Here is a 10,020-nt window from a genome sequence, read left to right as displayed (position 1 = left end):
TCCTCATTATTAGAATTACATCAGGTACTGTGTGTGAAATTCTCAAACAGCTGCTGGCATGTAGAAAGTACTAGATAAATGGGAGCCATCGTCATTTCTATAGTTACTGACTTCGTTTCCTTTCTCTCTGTTCATTGCACGTTTCTAATTTCTAAGAGATCCCAATTTTCTTATTATTAAAGTGAGAAGAGAGCCTAGCTGCCTCCCGCCTCCTTGGTCCTGGCCTGTGCACACTTCTAACCCTCGCTTCTCTTGCTGGAGCCAAAGACACACAATTCTTGTCCCCGTGCCCAGGTAGGGGTGTTGAGATACAGAGTAGATGGACTTCCTAGACTGTGGTTTGTGTCTCTGTAGTGTGTCTTAGCTTATAAAGTGTCTGTGTGATTTTTTTCATCCTCATTAACAATGGTATTGTTTTGTCATAAATTTTTTTTGAAAATTAACAGACATGTTGTAAAAAATTTCAAGTACCATACACCCCCTACCTCTTGTCCAAAGGCCGATTTCCTTTCCTTGAGGTAATAAGCACTGTTACCAGTCCCCTGTATATCCTTCCAGGCTGTTTCTAGAACAGCCTTCATTGTTTCACACCTTCTCTGCTTACCAGTGGACGCCATTGGTGTAGGTGTGTAAATAGGTCTGAGTGTACAGGCCCGGGTTAGAAAGACCCCTGGGCCAGCCTGCCCACCTCCTCACAGCCAAGGCCATCTACATGGACCTGCAGGTCACAGAGTTTACAGGCCCTGGGGCCCAGAAGAGTTCAAGAGCCTCTTCCGTGGGTTGGATGTCTTGGCATCAAGGTCATTGGCTGACCTTGGAGCCCAGTTCTAAAATCCACCCTCCACCTTTGGTCTGATACCCCCAGCCTGGTCTCTGAACCCCACCCACCAGCCTCTTCCCTTGAGCCTGGCTCTTTGACCTGAGAGTTTGCTCAGGAGCTCACTCAGTCCCCTCCAGCCCTGCCAAGAATGGGGCTGCACAGAAACTCACACGAGCAGGCTGACTCCATGCAGCCCCAGCCCACCCCTCATGCCTGGTCCCCCTCGTTTTTCTGGGTCACTGGGCTGTCTCTGCCAGGACCCTTGCTGGAGCCTGCTGACACTGCCCCATCCTGCACTGCCTCTGGTTCTGTGGGCTCCATCCTCCACCAGGGAAGGTTCCCTCTCCCTGGCTACAGCTTGTTCTATCCCCAAACACCTTAGGGTTCCAGTCCTAGCCGTGTGACTCTGGGAGATTCATTTGACCTCTTTAAACCTCAGTTTCCTTATCTGTAAAATGGACGTGATATTCCCTGTGTACCTCACAGGGTGGGTGAGAGCCTAGTATTCAGGTACTGCCATGTAGACAGAAGTCCCCAGGGCCTCCTTTCACCCACCTCAGTGGAGATGTCAAATTTCCAGGTCCCATCAGTTCTCTCTCTAACTGGCTCTCACTGCTCACCAAGCTTCAAGCCCCCATTTTGACTTAAACCAATGAATTTCAGGTGACTTTCATGCCTCCCAGATTGGCCATCAGAACAGTTCCAGGAGAAGATCATGTCTAAGTTTCTCGGAGGGTGGGTAACAATGATGTAATAGTAACAAGGGTGGTCGACCTTCATTGAGCAGTAGCTGTAAGCCAGGTATTCCGTGAATGACCTCAAGAATCCTTGTGACAACCTGTAGAGGCAGCTACTGCCATCAACCCGTGATTGAGATGCCCACGTGGAGGCTCAGAGACCACAAGTGAACTGATAAGGCTGCACAAATATCAAGTGGGAGACTGACCTGTGGACACACTCGAAGCCCAGCTCATTCATTCAGAGCTCACTAGAGGAAGAGAGTCATGTGTTTGGCAGAGACTCAAAGGCAGGAGAGTGGGAAAGCTTTATAGTGGGGGAGGGGGTGGGAAGGCAAGGCTTCAGGTGGGTCCTGATTGGAGGCTGTCAGCGCTGGGGGGTCTGGAGGCGGGGGGTCTGGAGGCAGGCGGTACAGGACAGAGCATCCTATGGGGTTGGTTAGGGATGCACATCTGGCTTTGTCTTGTTGGTCCTGGGTTGTAAGCAGGGACAAAAATTAGGGAAGCTGTCAGTGATTCGTCAAGTCCTGGCCATGGTGGCTGATTGTCACAGAAGTGACTGTTTAGCTTCCCGGATTGTCACTAGAGACAGCAGTCTGGTTCCTGGGAGTCTGGCTTACAGCAGGCTGGCTTCCTGGACTGTTTACTGTGGTTAAGGACTCGGTTTCCTGGTCACGTTACTGCAGGTTGTGGGGCAGAGTTCTGTTTTTATATATGGTCTGGCCACTGTCTGTCTGTATATTCAATCTCTCAAACCCAAGGGAGTCTAACTCCATGTTCTTGGAATCTGGAAAATCCCATGGGGGCCAGGTCAAGGGCATCTCAAAAGAGAGCCCCAGATCCTGAAATTCTGGGGGGTTGGCCTGTCTTAGCCTCCCTGGCTTCCATATGGGCAGGGCTCTCCTGCTTCAGAGCCCTGCTGTCCTGCTGGCTTACAACAGTTGTGGCTGCCACTGGGGGTCCGAGCCCCTCCCCAGCCAGAACCCACGCACACAGCTTCACGCCGAGCTGGGCAACTCCTGTGCACATGGGCCCTGAGCGTCTGCCCCCCAGGTCTGCAGAGACCGGCACCCCAGACTGGCCGGCTGGCCTCATCTAAGGCAGCCAGGACGGTGTCTACTGGGAGCATTTTCTGTGTGGTGTGTTTTCCTTTCTTTGGTAGCTCATAAAATTCCCCTGCCTGCCCTGGGCCTCTCAGTCTTTAATCTTCAACCTCTCCTGGAGCCCCCTATTTCTTTTTAATTATGCCTCTTTTTTTTTTTTTAATGAAAGTTTCCTATTGACTTTTTATGACAATATAGAGCAGTGGATAGACTCCAACGAAAATGAGATCTTTATGGAACAGTCATTTCTCTCCTGGAGCCTTCTGACAGACGTCCCTCTGTGGACACATAGACACGTCCATGCTGGTGGGCAGCAGAGGGCAGGGGGAGTCACTGGTCTTGGCTGGAGCCCAGCTGGCTGAGCTGGTTATTCCCTCAGCATTCTGGTGGCTGCTGGGGAGTGGGGCACAGCTCAGCCCGGGGGCATGGGGGACAACATGAGATATGGAAGAGAAGTCAGTCTTTCCCGGGTACAGTCCCTTTGCCTTGGTATCAGTGAAATTAACACTGCTCCTTAATCCCAAGCCATCTGGCCACGTGACTGCACATGTGTGGGGGGTGACATGTGTGGTGACCCCTTACTAAGCATCTCCTGCCCGATCCCCCCAGCTTAACCTGAGAAGAACCTCTCTCCTTGGGCCTAACATCAGACGTGACTGTCTGGGATCACTGGCTTGTTTCCTTTGGGTGAGCTTCCCAGAGTGTGGTCTGGGGATGGCTTGGGACCCACAAATGGCTCTTCAGGGGTCAGGGGCCTAGCCAGGGAGTAAATGCTCATGCCAGAAGGGCAAGGAAAAATTATTCATTTACAAATAGGTATTAGGAACCACTCACACCACATGCCCGGCCCAGACCTGGGCACCAGGGACTTCAAAGTCATGATCCCTTGTCCTATGGAGTTGACGTTTTTGAAGAAGGAAACAGGCAAGAATAACAGGGAAAAAAAATCAAGTAAATGTGGAAATGATGTGATGATTTCAGATTGTGGCAAGTGCCGTGGGACAAACGGAGAGAAGAGAGGGCTGCTGGGGGCAAAGGGTTGAGAGGGAAGAAGGGCCTCTGCTTTAGACGATGGTCAGGGAAGGCTACCTGCTGACACTGGAGACAGACAGGGCTTAGATCCAAGGAAGAGCATTCCAGGCACAGGGACCAGCAAGTGCAAAGGCCCTGAGGCACTGGTGGAGTTGAGAAACAGAGAGAAGGTGAGGGTGGCTGGGGTGGGGTGAGCCACCTGGAGAGCAGAGGGAGAGGAGGCTGGGTCAGGTGTGGGGCTTTGGAAGCATCCCTGATTAACAGCTCTTATTTCAAGTGCAGTGTGAGCATTGAGTGGCTTTAAGGAGTCGAGGCCTGATGCAAATTGATTCTTTTTGTAAGTTCTCTGAGTTTTTTTTTAATTGAAGGATAGTTGATTTACAACATTGTGTTAATTTCTGGTGTACAGCATTGTGATTCAGTTATACAATATATTCTTTTTTGTATTTTTCATTATAGATGAGTCAATAAAGAAGATGTGGCACATGTGTACAACAGAATACTACTCAGCCATGAAAAAGAACGAAGTAATATGATTTACAGCAACATGGATGGACCTAGAGATTGTCATACTAAGTGAAGTAAGTCAGACAGAGAAAGACAAATATCATATGATCTTACTCATATGTAGAATCTTTAAAATGATACAAGTGAACTTATTTATAAAACAGAGAGAGACTCACAGACATAGAGAACAAACTTACGGTTACCAAAGGGGAGGGGAGGGGTAAATTAGAAGTTTGTTTACATTTTAAAGACACCATTGTGACTGCTAGGTCTCTAGAGAATGCACTGTAGAATTGTGTTAAAACCAGTGGCCAGGTTTTCAGAGCCTCAAGAGGACAACACAAGGCTCCAACTCTAGAGAGGATTTGGGAGAAGTGGGATGGTGGGGTCAATTTCTTAAGGTTGTTTGGGTCCAGAGCGTTTCCGTAAACAGCGAGGCTTCCTACAAAACTTGTCCCCAGCCTAAATTATGAGGGCAACTGAAAAGTGCTAGTTCTGTTCGTCTCCCTGCAGAGAACAAACTTTCAGGCAAGGACAAAGCACTGTAGATCTCATATATGAATTTTGTTAAGGAATGAACTCTCCTATGTGAGTGCGCAGTGTCTACCCATAGGAGGAACAGTCATAACACAGCCTAATAATAGGGAGGAAATGAATGTATTTTGCCAGTCTCTAGCCCATGTGTTAGGTCTTACAACAGCCACAGCTGCTCTGAAAAGTACGTTAAATATGAGACCTGGGACCAGAGAGGTTAAGTAAGTTGCCCAAGGTCACACAGCACCAAAAGGCAGAACTGGAGTTTGACTCAAGTCTGTCTGATTCTGGTGCCCTTGCTTCTGTCATTCAACCCTGTGACTTTGGACAGCATCCACATGCTGAATGCTCAGTGGCTCCTCGTCCCATAAATACTGCTATGGTTCCTCAGGGAGACTGGGAATCGTGGCCGGGTGAGACTGGAGCACCTTGGGAGACCCTTGTGCCTTCCAGCTACAGGTCCGAGAACACAGAGCCTGCCTGAGGTCTGTAGGCTCTCAAAAAATGTACTTGACATTTGAACAAAAAATTAGCTCCAAAGTGTCAGAAGAAAGCTGCAAAACCACTACTAGGAATTTAGATTTCATTTTATCTCCATTTCTTCCTTTTCTACATTCATCTCTGCATTGTGCAGCCCCAAGTTTCTGACCCGTATCACCTCCCTTCTGCCTGAAAATTTCCTTTTAACATTCCTTGCAGGGCAGATCTCCTGGTGATGAATGCCTTCTCTTTTTGTTTGTCTGAGAAAATCTTTCTTTCTCTCTCACTTTTTTTCCAATTAAATTTTAATTTTAAGACAGTTGGAAATTCACATGTGTTGTTAGAAATAAACCAGAGAAATCCTGTGTGCCTTGTACTCAGCTTCCCCCCGAAGTAACATCGTACAGAGCTAGAATACTGACAACGGTACACTTTTAGGTCTGCTCATTGGCGTGTGTGTCTGTGTGTGTGTGATCACACGTTTAGTTTCATGCAGTTTTAGCCCATGATTGGGTTTGTGTATCCATCACCAGAGTCAAGACATGTTTTATTTCTATCACCACAAGGGTCTCTCCTTTTGCCCTTTTGTAACCCTCCCTCCTTCCCACTCTCCCCTCTTCCTTAACTCTGGCAACCAATGGTCTATTCTCTGTTTTTATAATTTTGTCATTTCAAGAATATCATATAAATGGAATCGTCTATGTGTGCCTTTTCAGCTCAGCATAACTCTCTGGAGATTCATCCTCGTTGTTGGGTGTCTTGATCCCGAACTTCCCCCTTGATTGCTGAATGCTGTTCTTTGGTGTAGGTGTACCACGGTTTCAGTGTTTAATCTCTCATCACTGAAAGACATCTGGGCTGTTTCTAGTTTTTGGCAGGGAGATCAGCGAGAAATTGTCCAAGGGAGGATGAAGACAGAGCCCCCACCAAACCAAACCAAACCAAGCAAACAAACAAAACAATGAGAGACAGAGAGAGAACAAACAAGCCTGCACAGGGAGTGAGGGTGGAGAGAAGGACAGGGAGCGGGGAGATGGAAGCAGATGCTCCCAGAGAGGCCATAGGGGATGAAGAGAGAGCTTCAGAGAGTGGAAGGTTGTGAGGCATACAGTCGCACCCCCGCAGATTCCTTACTTGCAGTAAACTCATATTCTCACACAAGCCAGAACTTTCTTGGTGGACTCATCTTCTGGGCAGAGGCAGCCCAAGTCTGTGCAGATCACCTGCCGCCCCACAAGTGCATGCACCATGCTCCCTCCTTTGCTCACAAACACACAGTTTTGCACACATGCACGCTTTTGCACACACACACACTTTTGCATGCATGCACACAAGGCCAGCCCAGTATACCAGTGTTGTCGGGGGTGCCCTGTTTCCTCCTCTCCTGATGCAGATATTCTTGTAAACATCAGGGAATGGTCTCTTCTTGTGTAGATGTAATACTAGCATCCTTCCCCACTGATGCCTCTTGGGGGTTGGGGGTTGGGAGGTTGTGAAGGGGAAAGAGCCATCTATTCTTGGCATCCAGAATTAGAACTTGGAATTTACTGTCTACTAGAAATAATGCATGGGGCCTGGAGTTTTAGAATCAAGTCTTTTGTGGAATGTCATAGGACTCCAGTGACCTCGAAACATTGTGTCTGTGGGAAAAATGCACCTTGAGTTCCGTCTTGCAAATGAATTTTTATGGTTTCAGTTTTACGTAAACTCTTCATAATATCCTAGTGATACGTGTTTATTTAAAAAAAAAAACTTTGAGGATAAAGAAGAAAGCCAACAAATCCATAATATTTTACTGGATGAGTTTTTTTCTTACAAAAATGTTGCATTGCACATGCCTGTATCATACCTGGCTTTATTTGATAATTAGTATAAGGCAGAATTCCAAATATGGCCCCCCAAGATTCCGTGCCTGACCCCCAGAACCTAAGAAACTGATGAGCTATTGTGCCCATGAAAATGTTACCTGATATGGCAAAAAGAACTTGGTAGATTTAATTAAGGCTATTGGTTGACTCTGATATAGGGAGGTGATCCTGGATTATCTGGGTGGGCCCAGGAATCCTGTGTGCGTTTACAGACAGAAGGAGAGGTCAGAGAGACTCCACACATAAGGATGAATTGATGTACCACTGCTGTCTTTGAAGATGGGGCCACAAGCCAAGGAGACGGGAGAGGGTTCTGGGAGCTGAGAACGACCCACGGCTGACAGACAGCAAAGAGTTGGAGATTCCAGCCCTGTAATCACAGAGAATTGAATTCAACTTTAGACTCTGTAAGCAGATCCTTCCCCAGAGCCTCTGGGTAAAAGCAGAGGCTAGCTGACACCTTGATTTCAGCTGGTGGGATCCCAAGCTGATACCCAGGGGAGCCCCCTCCAGACTTCTAACCTGCAGAACTGTGAGATAATAAATGGGTGTTGGTTTAAGCTGCCAAAGTTTGTGATAAATTGTTTTACAGCTTTAGAAAACGAATACTGTAATAAACCACAAGCGCCTTTCCATGCCAGTGCACTAATTTGACATGTTTTAGTGGCTGCAGAGTATTTATTATGTGGATGCCCCATCCTTTGGTGAGTGTCCTTTAACGATGGACACTAAATCATCATTGGGTTTGACACACGCATCGGCAGACTGGGTTCCCAGGCCAAGTCCTTACATATCTCACTCTTATTTACTGGGTTCTAAGAACTACCTTCCCCATCTGTGGGTCCCTGCCAGAACAGACTAGACTCATAATTTCCGATGTTTGCTGGCTTTTGCTAACACTGTACTCTGACTCAAAATAACAACTCACCTCGGGCCCTGGCTTACCTCAGTAGACATACTTTTTAAAAACATATCCTCCAAACTTCTGCTTAACAGTTAAATGGAGTAGCAGGAACCGGATTTATCCTCTCACACGAAACAAGCAAACAATGACAAAGCTATGTGAATCTACCAAAAGTTACTAGAACTAAACACTGAGTTCGGAAAGGGTGCAAGATACAAGATCAATATAAGAAAATCACTTGCATTTTTATGTGCTAGCAATGGACAATCAGTAATTGAAATAAAAAATACCATTTATAGTAACCTAAAAAATAAGAAATACTTAGAAATAAATGAGACACAGGATGTGAAAGTCCTGTATACTGAGAACTGTAAAGTCTTGCTGGGAAGAATGAAATAAACCTACATAGAAATAAATAGAAATAGAAAGATACACCACGTTCCGGGTCAGAAGACTCTAATTGTTAAGATGGTGATTTTCTCCAAGTTGACATATGGATTCCACACAATCCCAGTCCAAACTCCTTGAAGCCTTTTGTTTCTGTAGAAATTGATAAACTGATCCTGAAATTTAAAAGGAAACACAGCAGACCTGGGATAGCCAAAAACGTTTTGAAAAAGAACAAATCTGGAGCACTTAAGCACTACCTGATTTCAGATCTTAGTATAAAATTATGAGAAGAAAACAGTGTGTTATTGGCATGCAGGTGGATCAATAGAACAAAATATGTATATTTCAGAAATAGACCTACATGTGTTTGGACAACTGATTTTCAACCAAGATGCAAAGACAGTTCAGTAGAAAAAGATACTCTTTCAACAAGTGGGGCTGAAACAGTTGAATATCCACCTGCATGCAGAGTTGAACTTTGATGGCTACCTCACACCATATACAAAAATTAACTCACAATGAATCATAGGCCTAACTCTAAAGCTTGTAACTATAAAAGTTCTAAAAGAAAAGAGAGGAGAAAATTCTCGGCAGAAGGAGAGGTCAGAGAGACTTCTGAAACTGAAACTGAAACTCGAGGTTAAGCAAAGACATTTTAGATATGACAAAAGCATGACATATAAAAATTCTGATAACTTAGACTTCATAAAATGTAAGGACTTCTACTCTGTGAGAGGCCCTGTTAAGAAGATGAAGAGCTAAGCCAGGGACTAGAACATATTTGCATATCATATATCTGATAATGGACTTGAATCCAGAATATTTAAAAAAAACACTCAAAATCAAGAAGAAAACAAACCACTTAATTTTATAAATGGGGAAAAGAATTGAACATACAGTTCATCAAAGAAGATACAGAAATGGCAAATAAGCACAGTATTGTTAGTAATTAAGGAAATGCAAATTGAAACGAGATACCACAACACACCTATTAGAATGTCTGAAGTTTACACCAACCATACTGAAATGTGGAGAAACCGGAACCTTACACGCTGCCCATGGGAATGTCACATGGCACGTCTCTTTGGAAAACAGATGAGCAGCTTATTAGAAAATTTAACATACACTCACTCTCAGTTATTCTGCTTCTGGGTATTTGCCCAAGAGAAATGGAAGCACATTTCCAGTCACATGAAGGTTAATAGCAGCCTTATTTTTAATGGCTCGAAACTGGAAAGGATCCAAAGATCTAGCAATAAGTGAATAGATAAATAAATGGTGGCATGTCCAAATAACAGAATACTACTGAGCAATAAGAAGGAATGAACTATTGATACCTGCAAGGCTGTAAATGACTCTGAAACTATGCTGAATGAAAGAAGTCAGAGGAAAAAAGATACAAAATGTCTGATTCTATTTACCTAAAATTTCAGGAAATGCAAACTAATCTACAGTGACAGGAGATAGTGAGAATTTATAGCGCTAAATGCGTATCTTAGGAAAAAAACGGAATGATCTAAAATCAATCGTCCAAGTTCTTAGGACGTTTTTAAATGTATACAGACTTTTAAAAAAAATTTTTAAGAGGTTGAAGGGTTCTGGGATGAGAAGCTGAATGTGGCAAAGAAATCTAACTGTATTACAA

At 45.0% G+C, this 10,020-nt stretch overlaps 1 long non-coding RNA gene across 1 annotated transcript in view; it reads left to right on the top strand.

The window, feature by feature from the left end:
* Nucleotides 1-4,213: 4,213 nt before the first annotated feature.
* Nucleotides 4,214-10,020, top strand: part of LOC116660373 — a 54,567-nt gene continuing 48,760 nt past the window's right edge. Inside the window, exon 1 of the long non-coding RNA XR_004315847.1 lies at nucleotides 4,214-4,273. This is a non-coding gene — a long non-coding RNA (uncharacterized LOC116660373). The remainder of the gene's footprint in view (nucleotides 4,274-10,020) is intronic.

The sequence above is a fragment of the Camelus ferus genome, chromosome 28 (genome assembly GCF_009834535.1).
Source record: "Camelus ferus isolate YT-003-E chromosome 28, BCGSAC_Cfer_1.0, whole genome shotgun sequence".
Classification (NCBI taxonomy): Eukaryota; Metazoa; Chordata; class Mammalia; order Artiodactyla; family Camelidae; genus Camelus; species Camelus ferus.
This window is presented reverse-complemented; position numbering and strand designations above follow the sequence as displayed.